A 21,756-nucleotide genomic window follows, 5' to 3' on the forward strand; every position below is an offset into this window, starting at 1 on the left:
CATTATTCTTGCTCTTGGCTATTCAAGTTTTAATGTCCCTCATGAATGCAATGGTTCTAAGAAACAGGGCCATATTGGAGATGAGACATTTTCCATGTAAACCTAGGCCTGACCCAAAGGAGGCATAAATCCTTTTACTTTATCTTTTTTGCAAAAGACTTCTCCCAATAATACATAAATGTAATTATATAAATCAAAGCTGATGTATTAGCTGGAATATCCCATTCCATCTGTTGGAACAAAGTCTGGACACAGTATATGAAGCAAGCAGGAGGGTTTATTACAGACAGTGCTGGTGGTGTGCCACTTCGCCCCTCAGGACTCGGTGGAGCACTGCCTGACAATAGATTACAACTGATTATATAAATTATTGGTGGTCGGGTGGAAAGCTATTGCATGGGTGTTACCCAAGCCTGGATAGTTTCTAGCAGCAAGACAAAATGAGCACAATATGCCAAAAATCTAAAAAGGTTACATAATATCCTCACCCACAGCTTATAGAACAGTTTTACCTCCAGTACAAGTGGTTTTCCTTAACAAGTTACTTGAACAAAACACACATGCAGTAACATCTATGTGTCTAATTGGATGGATGATGCATTGACAAGCGTAATGGTGGTGCCTTCACATGGGCACATTCAGGGTGCTTATCTAGAAGATTAAAGCAAAAGAGACAGTAACAGCATAGAGCATTAACACATTTGTTTTGCGTACCAGCCTGGGATAGCAAATGGGATGGTGCTATATTCTGGTTCTCACTTGCATGGCTTCTTGGAATGTGGTTGCTGGGGCAACTATCCCTCCCTCCAAACTCCAAAACTCCAAGGCCCTACCTGCCTTGGGACAACCTTCACTGGGTCTTGTGAGTGAGATGTGGGGTGGGAAGCAGGGCTAACCTTCCACTCATGCTAACTGGGTTTCTGAACTATAGGGTTGTAGGCCTACTCCAGACTTTAGGATTTGAATAGGAGGTCTTTAGCAGAATACCATAACCTGTCTCAGAAATTTCCATCCTACACCATCTCACAAAGGCTATTGCAGAACTAGATGGTGCTCAGAAAGACAGGGAGAACACTTAATAGGAACATTGGAAAATTCTAGTGAGAAGAAAAATAGAAAATTCTGGTGGTGTTCATGTCAGAAAGCATATGAATAAGCAGAGGCAAGATAAAACACATCAAATGACTGATATTATAGGGAAAGTAGATTGGAATCTTTTGTTTTCTTTATGCATTAAAACAAGACCAAGGGAACCCTCTGAAATTAAAAGGTATGAAATTCAAAACTAATAAAAGGAAATTCTATTTCATGTAACCTGATTGGACTGTGGAACTCATTATCACAGGATTACTACTGAGGCCAAGAATTTAGCAAGATTTAACTAACATATATTCTTGTTATCCATAAAAATGTCCAAACGTTATAACTGTAATGCTAGAAAAAAATAGAAGAAATGTAAGACCTCATCCTTGAGATCTTAACCAATCTCTATTAAGATGAGATTTTAATAGAAGGTGTATTATCCCACATCTCACACTGTCAGGCTTCTTCCATCAGGGTCTGGTGCTTGCCAGTTCTGGAAACTTGATGCTACACAGCCTATAACTCTGTTTACTATGTTAGGAACATAGGAGTTGTTATTAAGGATCTGATCCACAGTTCATCTATTCTACTATTCTTTCTCCAAAGGTTGTCAGTAACTGATGCTTCAGATGTCGATACAAGAAACTTCCTACTTTCTAGAGGTTTCAGATTGGTTTATATTGTAAAGCATGACATTTAACATATGTTTCTGTAACCACACCAATATTTGTTATATTTAAAAATAAAATACTCAGATGACTGAACTTCAAGAAGGTATGAACCGAACCTATCCATTTAACTTTTTAGTTTTATTTTCTGACCAGTTCTAGTCAGCACACTTCTGTTTGACAATTTCGATAATACAAAATCTGGTTTAGCTCCATTTTAAATTCAGTTTACTGTCTAAAGGAAAATAGAGGTTTACTCCTGATGTGGTCTGCTTGGCAGGCTTCCCTGGATCTTGAAAGCCACAAGGTCTCTGGCTTTGAGGTGTCAAGATTGCAGACCTTCTAAGCTCCAAGATGAACTACACGGTAGGTTGCTATGGAATCAGTGATTTGTACTGGGACCAGTGCAGTTTAATATATTCTTAATAGATTGGGAAAAACAAGCAAATACTGAGTAGATAAAGTATGTAGATGATAACGTATTACTCAAGTTAGTTAACTACAAACTGAACTTTGAGTTCACTAAACAGGGCCACGGATCAACCAATTGTTAAATGAAATCTATTGACAAATGCAAAGTGCTGCAATCAGGAAAACATAATTCCAGATATCTGTGAAAATGATGGGGTATAAATTAGCTGTTACTGTTCAAGAAAGTGATCTTAGAGTCATTGTGGATTGAATGCATCTCATCAAGGTGAGGCAGCAGTCAGAAAAAACTAACAGAATGTTAGGAACTATTAAGAATGAGATAGATAAAAAGACAGAAAATATCATAATGCCACTCTGTAAATCCCTTGCATGCCCACACCTTGGTTACTATGTGCAGTTCTGTTTGCCACATCTCAGAAATGATATATTAAAATTGGAAAATGTATGGAGAATTTTAACTAAATGATTGGGGTATAGAACAAGTTCCACCTGAGGAGAGATTAAATGGACTGGGAGAGTTCATCTTAGAAAACAGATGACTGAAGGAGCATAGATTAAACGTCTATAAAATCATGAATAGTGTAGAGAAAGTGAATAAGGAAGTGTGACTTTTTCATTTACATAAACACAAGAACTGGTTTCACCCAAAGACACTAATAGGAAGTAGGTTTGAACTAAACATAAGGCAGGACTTCTTAACAAAATGCCCAGTCAGCCTGTGGAACACATTGCCAAGGGTTGTTGTGCAGCCAAAAATATAATCATGTTAAAAATATGCACACTGATGAAGGATGTTATTAATATCTCTGGCCAAGATGGTCAGGAGTGCAGCTCAAGATCTGGGTGTTCCTAGAGCATGGGTGTCCAACCTTTTGGCTTGCCTGGGCGGCATTGAGTGAAAAGGAATTGTCTTGGGCCACATATAAAATATATAATATAGTTAATGTATATAAATCACATAATAATGTTAAAAGTTTATGATCTTGTGGGGCTACATTACTAGCTGTCCAGGGCCGCATGCGGCCTGCAGGCCGCGGGTTGGACACGCCTGTCCTAGAGTCTCTGACTGCCTGAGCTGGTAATTGCCTTCTTCTGTTTGTTACTTCTGAAGCAATTGGCACCTACCACTCTCATAAAACAGGATATTGGGCTAGATGTATCTCTGGTCTGTTTCAGTATGGTCATCCTTACATTCAGATCGGTGAGGTGGTGGAAAACATGGTTGGTTTTGAAACCAACTTGTGTTCCACAAAATCTTTGTCAAGATCAAAATCTCTCTGAAAAATGTTTTTATGTCAACAAATCAGCAACCTTCAACATAAAACTCCCACATCTTTCCTAAAATGTGTCACCCAGAACTAAACACAATATTCCATATGGGTCTGTGATGCTGTGTATAAAAGGACAGGCCATTTAAATTATGGTTGTTTCCACTGTTAACCATTTCTATAGGTCTTGTACACAGTATTTCATATAAAATATCACTAGAAAAGTTATATATTGCTAAGTGTGATTATCTTGTTTATGAGCATACATCATCTTTTTATCTGAAGTTATGAATATTGGCTTTGTTGTTTTGCTATGTCATACATACGTATGTTGTTTTGCTGGGTGATACATCCCAGACAGATTTATATCAGAGCTAGAAAGCTATTTGTTGATGGCCCACTTTAAGGACACTCAGCTCACAATGTACCACTGAATAAATTCTTCCAACCCTGTAAGATTTTCCTGCGGGTGCCTCTAAAAATATATGGGCAATGACTGGCCCCGATAAGAAAATGTCACCCTTCAGCTTCCATGAGGCCAGAAACTTTCCATGTGCTTGGCCTGTGGGCTTGTTTGGGACAGTAAAATTCCATGCACACAGCAAATAAAAAGGACCTTTGAGCTATCTCCATTTTACCTCTGTCGTGCTCTGTTTCTGCGGATTGTGAATTTACAGATAAAAAGTACACCTTGAACCATGGCCTGTGGGACTTCCAATCTTCTGAAGTTTTCAGAAAGATATTTGCAAACTGTTATAGGACTTTGCAAACATTTGTATATATGTATCCTATTACCCATGTATAACTCTTCTTATAGTAATACATCTAGGCTGTGTTTACACTTGCATTCCTCTTTTGAAAGAGGCAGGAAAATGAGAGAAATTGATAATGCAAATGAGGTGCTGATTTACATATCTGGTAGCTCATTTGCATATTCTTTCAAAAGAGCTTCTTTGGAAAGAAGAAAACCAGTGTAGATGTGTCTCTTTGAAAAATGAACCCCCTTTTCAAAAGGACCCTTCTACCTATTTTATTTTAGGAAGAATTGTTCATTCGAAGATGGGGTTTATTTTCAAAAAAGCCGCATTTACGCTGCTTTTCTTCTTTCGAAAGAAGCTTGTTCAAAAGAAGAATATGCAAATTAGGCACCCAATATGTAAACCTGTGCCTCATTTGCATTTTATTTCCCTCAAAGGTAACCCTTCAAATGGTAAAATGGATTTTTTAAACCCCTTCACTATATTACAAATTGGTCACAAGATGGGAGCTAAAGCTTGGAATGGCTAATAGAGGTTAGTTAGTATGGTACTGCAGATGCTCTTTTCTTCCTGACTTGGTGAATCTAATTATACAATAAGCCAGCAATTTTGGGGGTTGTTTGCCCAATTTCTTGCAAGCTGACCTGGGTGTGGCATCCTTAATGTGGTCAATCACAGGCACATAATCAGCATGGAATGAAAGAAAATATTTACTTCTTCTGTCTTATTTACAACAATCCTGCTCATACATCCTAGAATTATGCTGTTGATTCATATTTAGCCTTTAATTCATTATGCTCCCCAGCTTCCTTGCTGCAGTACTTCTTCCTAGTCAGTTATTTTTTATTTTGTATATGGGCAAATGATTCCATCTTCCTATGTAGAGTATTTTGCATTTGTCTTTATTGAATTTCATCCTACTAAAGTCTGACCATTTCTCCAGGTATTCCAGACCATTTTGAATTTTAATCATGTCCTCCAAAGCACTTGCAGCTCCTCTCAGTGGGAAATTGGACACAAACTTCATAATTCTACGCCATCAACTAAATCAATGACAATGATTTTAACAGAACTGAATCACAGAATCACAGAATCATAGGGCTGGAAGGGACCTTAGGAGGTCATCTAGTCCAGTCCTCTGCTTCAAGCAGGATCAACCCCCACTAAGTCATCATAGCCAGGACCTTGTCCAGCCGTGACTTAAAAACCTCAAGGGATGGAGAATCCACCACCTTTCTAGGCAACGCATTCCAGTGCTTCACCACCCTCCTGGTGAAGTAGTTTTCCCTAATATTGAACCTACACCTCTCCCTCTTCAACTTCAGACCATTACTCCTTGATCTGTCATCTGACAACGCTGAGAACAGTTTCTCACCCTCCTCTTTAGAGCTCCCATTCAGGAAGTTGAAGGCTGCTATTAAATCACCCCTCTCTTCTGTCCTGTAAACTGAACAAGCCCAAATCCCTCAGCCTATCCTCATAGGTCTTGTACTCCAGCCCCTTAATCATTTTTTGTTGCCCTCTGCTGAGCCTGCTCCAGCAAATCCACATCCTTTCTATACTGGGAGCCCCCAAACTGGACACAATATTCAAGATGTGGCCTCACCGGTGCCGAATAGAGGGGAATAACTACTTCTCTAGATCTGCTCAAAATGCTCCTCCTAATGCATCCTAATATGCCGTTAGCCTTCTTGGCACCCTTCAAGGGCACGGTGTTTACTCATATCCAGCCTTTCATCCACTAGAAACCCTAGGTCCCTTTCCATTGTACTGCTGCTGAGCCAGTCAGCTCCTAGCCTGTAAAAATGCTTGGGATTCTTCCACCCCAGGTGCAGGACTCTACATTTCTCCTTATTGAACCACATGAGATTTCTTTTGGCCCAGTCCTCCAATTTATCTAGGTCACTCTGGAGTCTCTCTCTCTCTCTCTGCCCTCCAACATATGTACCTCTCCCGCTAGTTTTGTGTCATCTGCAAACTTGATGAGGGTGCAATCCAGTCCCTCATCCAGGTCATTAATAAAGATGTTGAACAACAGTGGCCCCAGAACTGAGCCTCGCAGCACTGCACTTGAAACAAGTCGCCATCCAGATATTGAGCCATTGACTACTACCCATTGGGCCCAACCCTCAAGCCAACTTTCTATCATCTTATAGTCCAAAGATCCAATCCATAGTTCCTTAACTTATGGACAAGAATGTTGTGGGAGACCACATCAAAAGCCTTGCTGAAATCAAGGTATATCACATCCACTGACTTCCCCATTTCCACAGAGCTTGTTACCTTGTCATAGAAGCTAATCAGATTGGTCTGGCAGGACTTGCTCCTGGTGAATTTGTGTTGGCTACTTTTGATCACTGTCCCCTCTTCCAAGTGTTCCAAAATGGATTCCATGAGGAGTCCCTCCATTATTTTCCCAGGGATTGAGGTACGGCTGACTGGTCCATAGTTCCCTGGATTGTCCTTCTTTCCTTTTTTTAAAGATGGGCACTACGGTTGCCTTTTTCCAGTCATCCAGGATCTCTCCTGATCACCAAGAGTCTTCAAGGAAAATGGTCAAAGGTTCAGCAATGATTTCTGCCAATTCCCTTAGTACACTCGGGTGCATTAAATCCAGACCCATGGATTTGTGAACATACAGTTTTTCTAGATAGCTGAGAACTTGTTCCTTCACTACAGATGGCTGCCCTCCACCTTCCCATACTTCATTGTCTAGGACCATCATGTGGAAGTTGACTTTGTCCATGAAGACTGAGTCAAAAAAAGTATTGAGTACTTCAGCTTTTCCTGCATCATCTGTCACTGGGTTACCGCCCTCATCCTGTAATGGCCCCACACCTTCTCTGATAACCAGTTTATTGTTTATATGCCTGTATAAACCCTTCTTGTTACTCTTCACATCCTTTGCCAGCTCCAGTTCCAATAGTGCTTTAGCTTTCCTGATTACTCCCTGGCATTCTCCAGCCGTATGTTTATACTCATCCTTAGTTAACTATCCCCATTTCCATTTCTTGTATGCATCCTTTTTTAATTTAAACAGACTAAGGATTTCCCCATTAAGTCAAGTTGCTTGCCTACCATGTTTGCATTCTTTACTATGCAACAGGATGGTTTGTTCCTGTGCTTTCAGTAAGACTTCTTTAAAATACTGCCAGTTTTCTTCAGCTCTTTTCCCCTTCATCTTCATTTCCCAAGGGATCCTGCTCATCTGGTCTCTCAGGGAGTCGAAGTCTGCTGTCCTGAAATCAAGGGTCTGTATGTTACTGCTCACATTTCTTCCTTTTGTCCTGATCCTGAAATCTATGATCTCATGGTCGCTGGAACCCAGGTATCATCCCGCTTCTATTTCTTCTACTACTTCTTCTCTCTTTTGTGAGCAGCAGGTCAAGTTGAGCACAGCCCCCAGTCGGTTCCTTCAGCACTTGTACCAAGAAGTTGTCCCCAATATTCTCCAAAAACTTCCTGGATTGTCTGCGTGCTGATGTATTGGTATCCCAACAAATGTCCGGGTGATTAAAGTCTCCCATGAGAACCAGGGCCTGCGATTTGGAAGCTTCACTTAGCTGCCTGAAGAAAGCCTCTTCTATCTCATCTCCCTGAACCAAGAACTAACCTGTGAAGGACCCCACTATATATGCTCTTCCAGCATCATTGTGAATTACTGATAACTATTATCTGGGATGGTTTTCCAATTGGTTATGCATCAAGCTTATAGTAGCTCTGTATGGCTATGTCTACACTCATCCCTTCCTTTCAAAAGGGGCATGATAATGAGTGAGGTCAGAAGATGCTAACAAGGCACTGCCATGTATATGCAGCACCTCATTAGTATAATGGTGGTTGTGGCGATTCGGAAGTGCTGCTTTCGAATCATGTGCCACCCCTATAGATGGGGGCCTTTCAAAAGGACCCCCCCAGTCTTCAAAAGCCCCTTATTCTTAAAATCAAATAGGAATAAGGGGCTTTCGAAGACTGGGGGGGTACTTTTGAAAAGCCCCCATCTACACAGGTGGCACACGATTTGAAAGCAGCACTTTCCAATTGCTGTGGCCATCATTATGCTATTGAGGCACTGCATATTCATGGCAGTGCCTCATTCACATCTTCCATCCTCTCTCATTACCATGCCCCTTTCAAAATGAAGGGGATAGTGTAGACATGGCTTATGTGTTGTATTTCCCTAGTTTGTTTGTGTAAAAAGTCATGACAGTATCAAAAACCTTACTAAAACCAAGGTATACCACATCTGCTTCTTCCCCCACTCCCACACACACACTTCACAACCACAAGATTTGTTACCCTGTCAAAGAAACCTATCAGGTTAAACTGATTAATATTTTTGTCAAAGAAACAGACAGCTTAGAAACAGTTAGAGAGAAGGATGAAATTCTTTAACAAAGATTGTTCTGTGATTAAAAAGGTGAGAACACAATTTCCAGGGAGATGCTAAACTTATATCTACTGCAAACTCGAGATGGTGTTGTATAAAGCAAAAGAATATATAATGTGGTGCTATTTGACTGTATCAGCTTGTTACATCCTAAGGCTGCTTGTCGCTATGGTGGGATACTTTGATGGCCATAGACAAAGGATATATGAGCTGATCAGTAAAAATGTAAAATTATTTCTTAATATGGTAGCGGGGATAAACTCCCACTATCTATAAAATGCTCCCATGGCGTGCATCTCCAATAGCCTCTGACAACCGAAGTCCAGTGCCTGGCCTTCACATGTAGCTTAGTTTCTAAGCCCGGCGAAACTGTTTGCACTGACAGGAGAAGGGGCGAAGGCGGGTGACTGGTGCCTTAAAACCAGCTGCTTCGGGCAGATGGGGCTTGTCAGCCTGGGAAGGCCGCCCACCTAGGAGAAGAAAACTCTGATTTAAAACCACCGTTGCCTTGCAGCGGTACCTAGTTATGGGAAAGGCTTCGGGAGTAAACCCCGAGAAAAAATCCGGAGATGGAGCCCCTAAGGCAGTTTGAGGTTGTACTCAATCTCACTCTGGCAGCTCCTGCGACGACACTGGTGCCAAGCTGTACTGGCTTTTGCCTTTCCCTTGGATTACATCAGTGGCGTGGAGAGGGGGAACTTGCTGCTGGACATCAGCTGGTTCTTCAAACTTACTTGCCCGGGCCTGTGCCCTGGAGAGGACACTCCGGCATTGCTTTCTGAGCGGTGACACAACACGAGAAGCAGCAGTTACCGGTATGAAGCCACTGCACTCGATTGGCATAGAGTCAGACGCCAAGGGTTGCTTCTGACGGTGGGAGAAGTCTTCGGATCTCATTGGGCAGCTACTGCCTGCCTCAAGCTGGGCAGCCCCCAGCCAAGTAGGTGCTGCCTCGCCACGGTCCACTTGCTCCACTGGGTGTGTGGGGCTTAGGGAGTCACTGACAGGTGGATCGTTAACCTTACACCAGGCAAAACAAACAAGCAACAAAATAATCCAGCCTTCAGGCTGGGCACATGGAATATAAGGACCATGACTCCGGGCCTTACAGAAGACCTACAGAGCATTAGTAACCCCCAGAAGGAAGCAATCATTAACAACGAGCTGAGAAGACTGTGGATGGACATTGTGGCCCTCCAGTAAACAAGGCTATTGTCCTCTGGATGTCTCAGGTAGAAGGACTTTTCCTTTTTCTGGCATGGGAAGCCTCCAGACGAGACCAGGGAACACAGTGTTGGCTTCGCAATCAGAAACAGCCTAGTTGGCTCAGTCATATCACCAAATGTGGGAACTGAGAGAATGCTGAAAATACAGCTTCAAACACCAGTGGGCGTAGTCAACATCTTCAGCGTCTATGCGCCTACTTTAACTTCTGCCCAGGAAGTTAAGGACAAGTTCTATGATGAACTTAGCATTGCTATCAGTGAGGTACCTTCCCATGAGCCGCTATTCATCCTTGTCGACTTCAACGCCAGAGTTAGCGGTCACCACCACAGCTGGCCATCCTGTCTGGGACAGTTTGGAATAGGGAAGATGAATGAAAATGGACAGCACCTCCTTGAACTCTGCTCCCAACATGACCTCTGCATAACCAATACCTTCTTCAACGTCAAACCCCAGCACAAAGTTTTGTGGCGACACCCAAGATCGAAACATTGGCACCAGCTTGACCTCGTCCTCACCAAACGCAGCCGTTTAGGTAATGTCTGGGTGACACATGGATACCACAGAGCAGACTGTGACACTGACCATTTGCTCATGTGTAGTAAGGTGCACATCCAGCCCCGAAGATTCTTTCGCTCCAAAAAGGAAGGGAGGCCACGCATTGACACTGACAAGACTCATGACCCTTCAAAAGTATGCGAGTTTGTCCAAGCACTTGAAGAGGCCTTGCCCCACCCAGACGACACTGATATCAGCAAGAGATGGGAACAACTATGGGATGCTATCTGTAATACTGCGATATCTACTGTGGTAAACCTGGTGGTAGACCCTTACCTGGAAGCTTCCAGAGCCTTCTAGAAGGACAGTATACTGGGTCTATTTGGAGACCAGGGCAAGAAGAGGGATCCTTTTAAAAAAAAAACATGGCCCCAACAGAGTGCGGGGGACAACTGAAGCAAAAACAGGGATGGGAGTGGAGGTCAAAGGTTTAAAACGAGGGAACCAGAAGGGGACACCAAGCAGAGAACCCCGGACAGCGCCCACTGCCCCTCAAAGGTGATGAAAGAGCCAGGGGATGCCGCCCAAAGGAACTCTGCCCGGATTCGTGAGCGGAGAGCGGAGCGGAAATAGGCCCCACAGTCGCAGGCTCCCCGCCACCAGCCTCCTCTCCTGAGCGTTATAAATGGCTACCTTGGCCATAGCCAGAAGGAGGCTGATGAGGAGGTCCCGCGACTTAGTGGGGCCACAGATGGGGTGTGCTAGAATGAGAAGGTGCGGGGAGAAGTGCAGCCAGAAACTCAGCAGGAGGTTCTGGAGGAGCCGGAAGAGGGACTGCAACCTGACGCACTCGATGTAAATGTGCGCCAGGGTCTCCCTCGTGCCACAAAAAAAACAGGTATCCAGAAGGGGGGTGAACCATGCCAGGTACACGCCTGTGCTCACCGCCCCATGCAGGATTCTCCAGCTGATGTCCCCAGCGGGCCGAGGGACCAGGGAAGAATAAAGGCTGGCCCACCGGGGCTCCCCACCTTCCAAAGATGGTAGAAGGTCCCGCCACTTGTGGTCTGGGTGGGACATGAGGGTGGGATAGTGGAGCGTGTGAAGCATGAGTGTGTACAGATGATGTCTGGGTGCGGTTCAAAAGACGACCGGCTTCAAGGTGTGCAGCCGGATGGGATGATGCAGGGGAGGGGGGTGGGAAGGCTCACGGAGCTGGAGGCCCACAGAGAGATCCAGAGGGCCAGGAGTGAGAGGGGGGTGGGGTGCAGCCTCTCGCAAGACCCGGCACAGGTAGACGTGAGCAGCGGATGGCAAGGCAGCCTTCACCTCCTTGAGTACGCGCCAGGGAGAATGTAGGGTGGAGAGCCCCATGCGCCGGGCGAGCGCCGGGGCCTCCATCCAGTCAACCCAGCCGTAGTTCAGGAGGTCTCCGACCCTGGTGATTCCACCGAGGACCAGCCTCCGGCACACCGCGGGGGACTCCGCCGCCTGCACACAGAGATACGGGTTGTGTAGCAGGGGCTCCGCGAGGAGGTCTTCCCCTGTCACGGCCCCTAAAGACCTGGAGACTGAGAGCAGCCGCCAGGTGCGGAGGAGGTCCTGGTGGAAGGCCGGCAGCTCCGAGAGGTCTCGCGGATGGCCTCTCAAAGGCAAATAAAGGAGCTGCCGGTCATATCGGAGCCCTCGGAAGTGACGGAGGAAAGCGTGCGCCAGCGTGCTTCACGCAGGACTATCTGCACTATTGCTGTTAAGGAGTCCCTGCAGGGTCCGGAGGTGGAAGACATGGACCTGAATGTGTAGGCAGGTCAGGCCCTGCTCTCCCTCCTCCGGGGGGAGATGAAGAACCCCTGCAGGGACCCAGTGCAGTCCTGGCCAAAAGAACTCCAGAACTACCTTCTGGAGGGCGGCCAGGAAACCCGGGGGTGGGACAAGGGTGTTGAGATGGTGCCAGCGCATGGACAGGACTAGTTGGTTAAGCACCAGTGCCCTCCCCTGTAGGAAGAGGCACTGGAGCAGCCCCACCCACCTCCTCAACCGTTCAGCCACCCTGCCCTCTAAACCCTGCCAGTTTTCCGGCGGAGAGGGATGCGTAGCAGATAGAAAGATGCCTAGATAGGATAGCGGACCCATACTCCACCAAATGGCCTGAAGCTCGGGTGGGAGGTGGCCTGCCTGCCACCCAGCCCCAACCACCAGGCCAGAGCTCTTGACCCAGTTGACCCGGGCAGAGGAGGCTGCCGAGTAAATGGCTTGGCAAGCCTCCAACCTCACCAGGTCTCCTGGGTCCTGGACCACAAGCAGTACGTCGTCGGCGTATGCTGAGAGAACCAGCTGCAGCTCTGGCTCACAGAGCACCAACCCCGTCAACCTTTGTCGAAGGAGATGGAGGAAGGGCTCGATGGCCAGAGTGTAGAGCTGGCCCGACAGCAGGCAGCCTTGACGCACCCCTCGCCCGAAGCTGACTAGAGCGGTCAGGATCCAGTTGAGCTTGACCAAACACTCTGAGGCAGTGTACAGCACCCGGAGAAACCCGATGAAACGGGGTCCGAAGCCAAAAGCCCGCAGAGTGCCCAGGAGATACCCGTGGTCCACCCTGTCGAACACCTTTTCCTGATCCAGGGACAGGAGAGTGAACAACAGACCATCCCTACACCCGAGCTCCATGAGATCCTGGACCAGATAGAGGTTGTCAAAGATGGTGCGGCCCAGGATGGTGTAGGTCTGGTCGGGGTGGACCATGTCCTGCAGCACGGACCCCAAGCGACCGGAGATGGCTTTAGTGATAATCTTGTAGTCCGTGCTGAGAAGCGAGATGGGATGCCAGTTCCGAAGGTCACGGGGGTCCCCCTTTTTGGTCAGCAGGGTGAGGATGGCCTGCCTGCACGACAGGGGGAGGACCCCACTTTGCAAGGACTTGGCCCAGACATTGAACAGGTCTGGACCGAGGACGTCCCAAAACACGCGGTAGAACTCCATGGTCAGCCCATCCATGCCCGGGGCCTTGTTGGTGGGCATGAGATGGAGGGCTTCTGAGAGCTCAGCCAGGGTGAGAGTAAGCTCTAGCCGGTCCCGGTCGCCCGTGCTGACTGAAGGGAGTTGGTCCCAAAGCACTCTGCAGGAGTTGGCGTCAGTCAGATCCGGGGAGAAGAGGGTGGTGTAGAAGGCGCGAGCCCTCTCGCACATCTCCGCCGGATCCGTAAGAGGGGTGCCATCCTCCGCAAAGAGGCAGAGGATATGTTTCTTGGCACCCCTCTTTTTCTCCAGGGCATAGAAGAAGCAGGAGCCAAGGTCCATCTCCCGAAGGAGCTGGATCCACGACCTCACAAAGGCCCCCTGTGCCTGAAGGGCGTTGAGGGCCCTGGGCTCGTCCCGCTTCTCCCTGTACATGCTGCAGAGGGATGGATCTCCGGGGCTGGTGGCCAGGCACCTCTCCAACTCAAGAACCTCCCGCTCCAGCTGTCCTATCAACGCATCCCGCCGCTGGCTGGCCCCCCCGGGTATAATCACAGCAGAAGAGCCATGTGTGCACCTTTCCCAGATCCCACCACCACAACACTGAGGTAAAGGCACACTGTGGCCCATGCCAGGCCAGCCAGAACTCCCAGAAGGACGCCACAAAGCCCACATCCTCCAGCAGCTTGTTATTAAAATGCCAGTAGGCTGACCCCCGCTTCCCCAGCGAGAGGGAAGCCTTCACGGCCACTAAGTGGTGGTCCGAGAAGGGGGCCGGCCGCACACTGGAGGAGTGGGCCTGTGAGAGATGGTAGCGAGAGATGTAGATGCGGTCCAACTTGGAGTGCATGGATTTGTGGCCCACCACCCAGACATAGGTAAAGACGGTGTCCTCATCCGGGTGGTGGCTGCGCCAGACGTCCACCAGGGAACGATGAGTGATGAGCTCCCTGAGGATGTCCGCAGCAGCCCAGCACTGCTCTGTCCCCATACAGTCCGATTCCTCAAGGGTGCAGTTGAAATCCCCACCGAGGACCAGGCACTCACGAGGATCGATGGAGTCAAGGAAGGCTGCCGCCTGCCAGAAGAAGGATGTTCTCTCCGGGCCAGATGTTGGGCGTAGACGTTGACGAGGTAGAGGGGCAGCCCCTCCACCCGTACCCGGAGATACAGCAGGCGGCCTGGCACGACCTCGACACTCCCCAGCACCTCAATCTGCAGGGCTGGGGAGAACAGGGTTGCCACCCCGGCCCGATGGGCCAAGAGGTGACTAAGGTGGACCCTGTCTCCCCACTCCAGCCACCAGCTGGCTTCGGCGGCCAGAGTATTGTGGGTCTCCTGGAGGAAGGTGACCGAGTACCCCCCCTCTCAGAGGAAGGAGAGCACCTGGCACCTGCGGAGACCCGACCCACAGCCCCTGGTGTTCAAGGTGGCAAAGATGATCAGTGGCATTTAGAGGGCTGGGGAGGATCCTCCCCGAAGGGAACGCCAGCGGTGCCCATGGGGCCAAGTTGCAAGCCATGGCCGACGCCATAGGTGATTAGGGCATCACGGAAGCCGCGGGCTCATTGGTAGGCTGCGGCATCCCTCCTCCCGGTCCCCTTGCCCTCCTTCAGAGGGGCCCTCATGGACTCAAGGATGAGATGGAAATCACCCCAACACTGGAGGGTGAGAGCTACTTTGCTCTTGGAGCCGCAAACTTCCTCCAAGAACTCGCACATCTCGTCCTCCAGCACATGGGGTGCCGAGGCCTTGGGGTCCTGAGTGCACCTCAGCCTCGTAGCCTTTTGGGCTCCGTGGCCAGCAGGGAAGGTCATGCAGTGGCTGGGGCTTGGTTTTGGGAGGACTAGGGGTGGCGGAGGGAGAGCAGCCCCAGAGGTGCTGGGAGAGGGTGAGACAAAGGGGGCCTCCCGAGGGATTGCAGCCTCGGGAGCAGTTATGAGCAGATGAGGGTCGAGGGGAGGTGCAGAAAGAATGGGGATGGGGGCAAAGGTGATGAATGTATTGGGGGGAGGGTGTGTGTCGTGGAAAGAAGGGGAAGGCGGAGGGAGAGGGGAAGGCGGAGGGAGAGGGGGTGGAGGAGAGAGAGGAGGAGGAGGAGAGTCTGGAGGGGGTTGGGGAGCACTTTCTGGGATGGGGCTTTGACTGGAAGAGGGGGTAGAAGTGAGGGTGTGAGTAAGAGGGGTGTGGGGAGGGGGGGCTTTTCCAGGCGGCAAGAGGGGAGGTGGGGGTAAGGGCGAGGTGCCATTGCATCTAACAGCAGGCACCAGTGAGGTGGAGGAGTCAGCGCTGGGGTTTTCAATACTGGGGCGGCAGGGTATGAGGGGAACACAAATCCCTCCAGGATATCCAGGGGCAGGACAGCTACAGTTGGGAGGTGATCCTCAGCTGGAGGGGCGGTCGCACCCTGTGACATCCCAGAACAAGGGAGGATAATGGTTGGGGGATCGCTGGCAGGAGGGGAGAGAGAAGGTGAGGGGGCTGGCTGGGTATGGGTGGCTGGCTCATAGCCCTCTAGCAGCAGACCCCCTACGTCCAGAGAAGCCGGCATAAGGCCTAGGGCCTCGACCTCCTGTGAGAGGAGGGCGAGGCTGAGGCTCATCTCCTCCGGGCACCCCACGACAGTGGTCTGGGCAGCGGCTGGAGGGGTGTCGGAGGAGGGCATGGGCTCAGGACAAGCCCCCTCTGACCCTTTGGGCTTGGGATCCGGGACAAGAAGAGTGATATTCTCCATTGCCGCTGCCGCTGCCGCAGCCTCAGTCACCCCCAGCAGATGGTCAGTAGCCAGGGGTTCAGCAGCTGGATCAGGGCTGGCGGCTCTTTTTAATGCTTTGCGTGGCACATCCACCCCGTCCTCCAACAGGGTGGAGTGCCGGATGCGTGCACTTCTTTTCTTGCGCTTCCCCCTTACCAATACCCAGTCCTCCAGAGAGGTGGGCTCAGTGGTAGAGGAGGAAGGACCAGGAGACGGAGGCAACGAGGAGGGAGGGAAGGAGAAGGAGGACGGGACAGCGAGGGAGAGGGACAGTCCACCCTGGGGTGGGCCCTGGACGGGTCCTGCCGCCGGCCCTGCCTCCCTCTCCTCCACAGACCTGGTTTGAATGCCCGCTCAGGCGCCGGTGCCTGCCTCTTCTTGCCCCTCACCATGTGCCTGGGCATCCTCCGACACCCGAGAGGTAATGGTTCCGTCCGGGCCGGGAAGAGGAGGGGCGGTCCCAGGGCCTGTCGTGGTCGGGGTGTCACCGGTCGTGTGGCTGGCACTCCCCGGGTCAGAGGAGGTCCCGGGCTCTTCTCTTTCGGGCCGGGCCAGGGGGAAATCCCTCCAGCCATGCCCCGCCGCCTGACACATGAAGCACCGGGCCTCCCCCAAGGTGTAAAAGACCTGCTACTGGGCCCCTTGATGAGGCACCAGTATAGTCCCATCCTGGGCCACCCCGCCCTGTGCTGCCACCGGTGGCAGTTGGATTCGCGCCTGCCAGCGGAAGGAGAGCATGTGCCGTAGGGCGGGGTCTTTGCAGCCAAGAGGGAGGGGACTCAGGACCAACAAGGGTCGGCCCAGGGAGGTGAGGAAAGGCAGAAGGGTGGAATTAAGAAGGAAGGGAGGGACAGAGGAGAAAACCACCCGCACGCCCAGGCCCTCAAGTGGCTCCAGGGGCACATAGATGCCCCCGACTGCCAAGCCCCTCTCCACCACCTCCTGCGCGGCGGCCTCCGATGCCAGGAAGAAGACGATCTTCCCGAACATTTGAGAGGCCACCACCATGGCCGCGGGCCCCACCACCCACGCCAATGCCCACATGTAGGTCTCCACATGGAGCAAGGCCGACACCATGAGGCAGCGCACTCCGTGCCTCCTGGTGAGGGCGGGGAAGGGGCTGCAACCATCGGGGATGGTATTCCGAGCGGAGGCGGAAGGACCTGGGTGCAAGGCAGCCGCCGCCACCTGGGTGTACGACCTGGGGGCCAGGGGATCTGAGCCCTCAGGATTAGTGGTGGGAGCAGGGGGAAGGGAAAGAGGGGCTGCAGCATGTGCATCGGCAGCTGGAGTGGAGGACCCAGCTATGGGAGGTTTCGCCTTCCGGGCAGGGCTCTTACCCTTTTTGGTCCCCTGGCCCTTCCTGCCCTTTTTGGGGGGGCGGATTGGTGCAGGGTCACCGGAAAAGGATGCCACGGTGGGGGTAGCAGGAGCCCCAGAGCCCACGCCCACGCCCTCAACCATCACAGAGTTCCCGGCAGCCCTGGACGAGTCGGCCGCTGCTGCAGAGGTGGAAGGAGTGACAGTGGAGGGGGAGGAGGGGAGGGGAGCATCTATGGACAACCCCCCAGTGGGTGGGGAGGCCATTTTATAAGGTATAAGGATTCGTGAAAAAATGAGAGTGGGTCCTTTAACTAGTGCAGGAGAGGAGAGGGGAAAAAGAAAGAGAAAATGAAAATGGCTGCACCTCCCCGACCAGCCAGGCTGAGGACCTGGACAGGCAGGGGTGGGGAAGGAGGGTAAGAAAAACAAAGGAAAAGGAACACAAAAAGGCCACAACTCCCAACACAAGATGATAAGATGGCTGCTGTTTCTGCACTGGGATGTGGGGGGAATTCAAGATGTGTGTGTGTGGGGAGGTGAGTGCAAGGAAGGGGAAGGGGCTCAGGCACCTAACAGAGGAAGCGGGGGGATTTACGGGCACAAAGGGGAGGGAGAAGAGGAGGAAGAAAGGGGGTGGCAGAGCTAACCAGAAGGGGGGGCAGGGGGTATAAAGGGAGGGATGTGTCCACAGGTGCCTGAGGGGTGGGCCCACAGCAGCTGCTGCAGAGCCTCACAGAAAGAGAGGAAGGAGGAAGGGGCAGATGGTTAGGGTGGGGCCCAGATGGAGAGGGTCCCAGCGGCAGCTGGGTGTGGCGGGGAGTGGCAAAGGAGGCAGTGGCTGCAGGGGTGGGGCAGGGACCACACCCTAATACCCCACCCCCAACTATGAAGCCACCCCTGTGGAGCCCTGGTGGAGAGGGACCCCACCTAAACTCACCCCCTCAGCCTCTCCACAGCAAGCTGTGGAGGGAAAAAAACCAGCCACCACCCAAGAAAAGCCCCTTACCTCCTCCAAAGCAGCGAGGATGCAGCAGCCAGTAGATGGAAAGAGTGGGCCCAAATGGAGCGCCAGAAAATCCCCCCCCAGAAGATGGAAAAAAAAGGGGGGGAAGGGTACCCCCTTCCCTGCCAAGAGGCAGGGCAGCAAGAGTCCCCCACACACGCCACCCACCCAGCAGCTCCAGAGGGAAACTAGCCAGGAAGGGTGGAGTGAGGGGAGGAAAGAAGCAACCTGCCCAAGGCAGGGAAAGGGAAGCTGGACCAAGAAAGGGGCCAAAAGACAGTCCCAGAGGGGGCTGAAGCAGCCAAAGGCTGCCTGTCCCCCAATACTCACCTCCCAACTGCGGGGCTCCCCTGGTGGGATCCCCGCAGCCTGGAGGACAGAGTGTCTCTGTTCCCTGTCTAGGCCCCAGACCTTCATTGGTCAGATAGGCCCTGTGCTCCCCATAAAAGGCTCCCCATCTGGTAGCAGGGTGGAAGGTATTGGGAGGTGCACCAGAGGAGCAGAGCGAGAGCAGGAGCACGAGCACAAGCACTGTGAAAAAGGTACCATGGGGAAGTGGTGGGCGAAGTGGCCCAGGGTGAGGCTACTACTTTGGGGCAGGGGTAAAGGTCCTGCCGGTTGCCTCTTGTTCTCATAGGGACCCTGGGCTGGAGTCCAGGGTAGAGGGTGGGTCTGGACTCCCCCACCCTTCCCCCAAGGGATCGCTTTACTGGAGCAGGCGCGGGCCTGCAAGGGGACTGGTATTATTCTCCCTGTACTGGTCCTGCCTATGATGAGGATGGCTCGCTAAGCGGAGACCCCTGCCTTTGGAAGGGCCTGGGCAAAAGGGGGGCCTCCGTAAGTCTCTGAGGCAGCACAGATCTGCCAGGAAGCTCAGGGACCCACAGAGGCTGACAAGGGACTTTGTCACACTACCTTTGGGAAGAAGACAGTCAAGTCTGCTGATTGGTTTGAAGCCCACACTGAAGTGCTGATGCCCCGATTGAGAAGAAGAGACAGGCACTGGCTGCATACAGGCCCTCTCCCAGTGAGGTGAACCTGCGAGCACTCCAGTCTGCTCGGGGTCAAGTGTAGCAGGTTGCTCGGCGATGTGCAAATGATTACTGGCTCCAACTCTGCTCCAAGATTCAGCAGGCCGTGGACACTGGTAACATGCGAGGAATGTACAATGGGATCAAGCAGGCCATCGGTCCATCACAAAGAAAGACTGCCCCACTTAAGTCGGCCGCAGGTGAGGTCTTGAAGGACAGAACCAAGCAGATGGAACACTGGGTGGAACACTACTCACAGTTGTATGCCAGAGAGATCGTAGTTACAGAGAGAGCCCTGAATGCCATCGAGCCTCTGCCCACCATGACTGAACTCGATGCTGAGCCCACCTTGTAGGAACTCAGCGACGCGCTAAAAGCACTCTCTTCTGGAAAAGCCCCAGGGAAAGATGGTATTCCCTCAGAAATCCTCAAATGTGCCAACGGTACCCTAGTTTCAGAGCTGAATGGAATACTTTGCCAATGCTGGAGAGAAGGCAGCATACCGCAAGATATGAGAGATGCTAACATTGTTACTGTCTACAAGAACAAGGGTGACAAAAGCAATTGTAACAACTATTGTGGCATTTCCCTTCTCAGTACCGTGGGGAAGCTATTTGCATGTGTTGTTCTGAAGAGGCTCAATGTTCTTGCGGAGAGAGTCTACCCTGAGTCTCAGTGTGGCTTCAGAGCTGAACAGTCCACCATAGACATGTTTTTTTCCATTAGGCAACTACAAGAAAAGTGCAGGGAGCAGAACAAACCTCTGTATATTGCCTTCATCAACCTGATCAAGGCATTTGACCTCATTAGCAGAAAAGGTCTGTTCGCAATTCTGGCTAAGATCAGCTGTCCCCCAAATCTGCTCAGCATTATTAGGGCCTTCCATGAAGGCATGAAGGGGACCATTGTATACGACGGCTCCACATCTGAACCCTTTCAGATTCTCAGTGGAGTGAAGCAGGGGTGTGTGCTGGCTCCAACACTGTTCGGCATCTTCTTTTCAGTTTTGCTCAAATATGCCTTCGGAACTGCTACAGAGGGCTTCTCTCTCTGCACAAGAATGGACGGCAACCTCTTCAAACTGTCGAGGCTTAGACCGAAGACCAGGGTGCTTATGAAGCATCTAAGGGAGTTCCTTTTTGCTCACACTCAGCAGGAACTTCAGTCACTCATAACTTGCTTTGCGGATGCATGTATGGAATTTGGCCTCACAATCAGCTTAAAGAAGACCCAGGTGATGGGCCAAAACGTGGGTAATGAGCCATCTATCAACGTGCTAGACTACGAACTGGAAGTCGTCCATGAGTTTGTGTACCTAGGCTCAACGATCTCGGACAACTTGTCACTTGATAGCGAGATCAATAAGCGCATTGGAAAAGCTGCCACAACATTCTCCAGGCTGATGAAGAGAGTATGGGCTAACAATAAGCTCACTGTACACACTAAGGTGCAGGTCTACACAGCCTGTGTTTTGAGCACACTGCTGTAAGCCAGTGAAACATGGACTTTGCACTCAAAAAAAGAGCAGCGGATCAACACATTCCACATGTGCTGCCTTAGACGCATACTCGGTATCTCATGGCAGGACAAGGTCCCCAATAGCGCAATGCTTGAGAGGGCAGGCACCGCGTCTATGTTCACCCTTCTGAAACAGAGGTGTGTGCGCTGGCTGGGCCATGTCTCATGAACTACGGATGGCCAAATACCGAAGGACCTCCTCTTCAGCGAACTGGCATCTGGAAAGAGGCCAAAAGGGCGACCTAAATTGCGCTACAAGAACATGTTCGAGCGTGACCTCAGCGCTCTCTGTCAGTGTGAACACCTGGCATTCGCTCGCCTCAGACAGGTATGCCTGGAAACAGGGAGTGAAGGAAGCTCTTGTTATGTATGAAACTACCTTGGTGAAGGAAGCGGAAGACAGGAGAGCCCTCAGGAAGATCTGTGCCCATGATATCAGAGCGACATCTACCTACTGCTGCTCACAGTGCGGAAAGGACTGCCACTCCCAGATGGGATTGCACAGCCGCAGAAGACGCTGCTCGAATCAGTCCAACTGGGGGGCAAACCCATGATCCCTCAGGATTGAAGGATGCCTACTACTGGTTTCTGATGTAAACTGTTGCTCATTTACAAATAGTACAGCCTTCCAGTGTTGCATGATGTGGTGTATTTCTCTGACTCTATATTTCTTACTGCAAGGCTTAATGACAATGCAACAAATAGTTCATATGCTGCAGTGTACAGTGTCATAGTAATGTCACAGATAAATGGCTTTCTGAACTGAATTTACAATATGCCACACTATGCTGACAGTCAGTGGGAAACAGATATTTTCAATCCTTTGAAAAATAACTTTGTGTTTTAAATG

The sequence above is a fragment of the Carettochelys insculpta genome, chromosome 6 (genome assembly GCF_033958435.1).
Source record: "Carettochelys insculpta isolate YL-2023 chromosome 6, ASM3395843v1, whole genome shotgun sequence".
NCBI classification, from domain to species: domain Eukaryota; kingdom Metazoa; phylum Chordata; order Testudines; family Carettochelyidae; genus Carettochelys; species Carettochelys insculpta.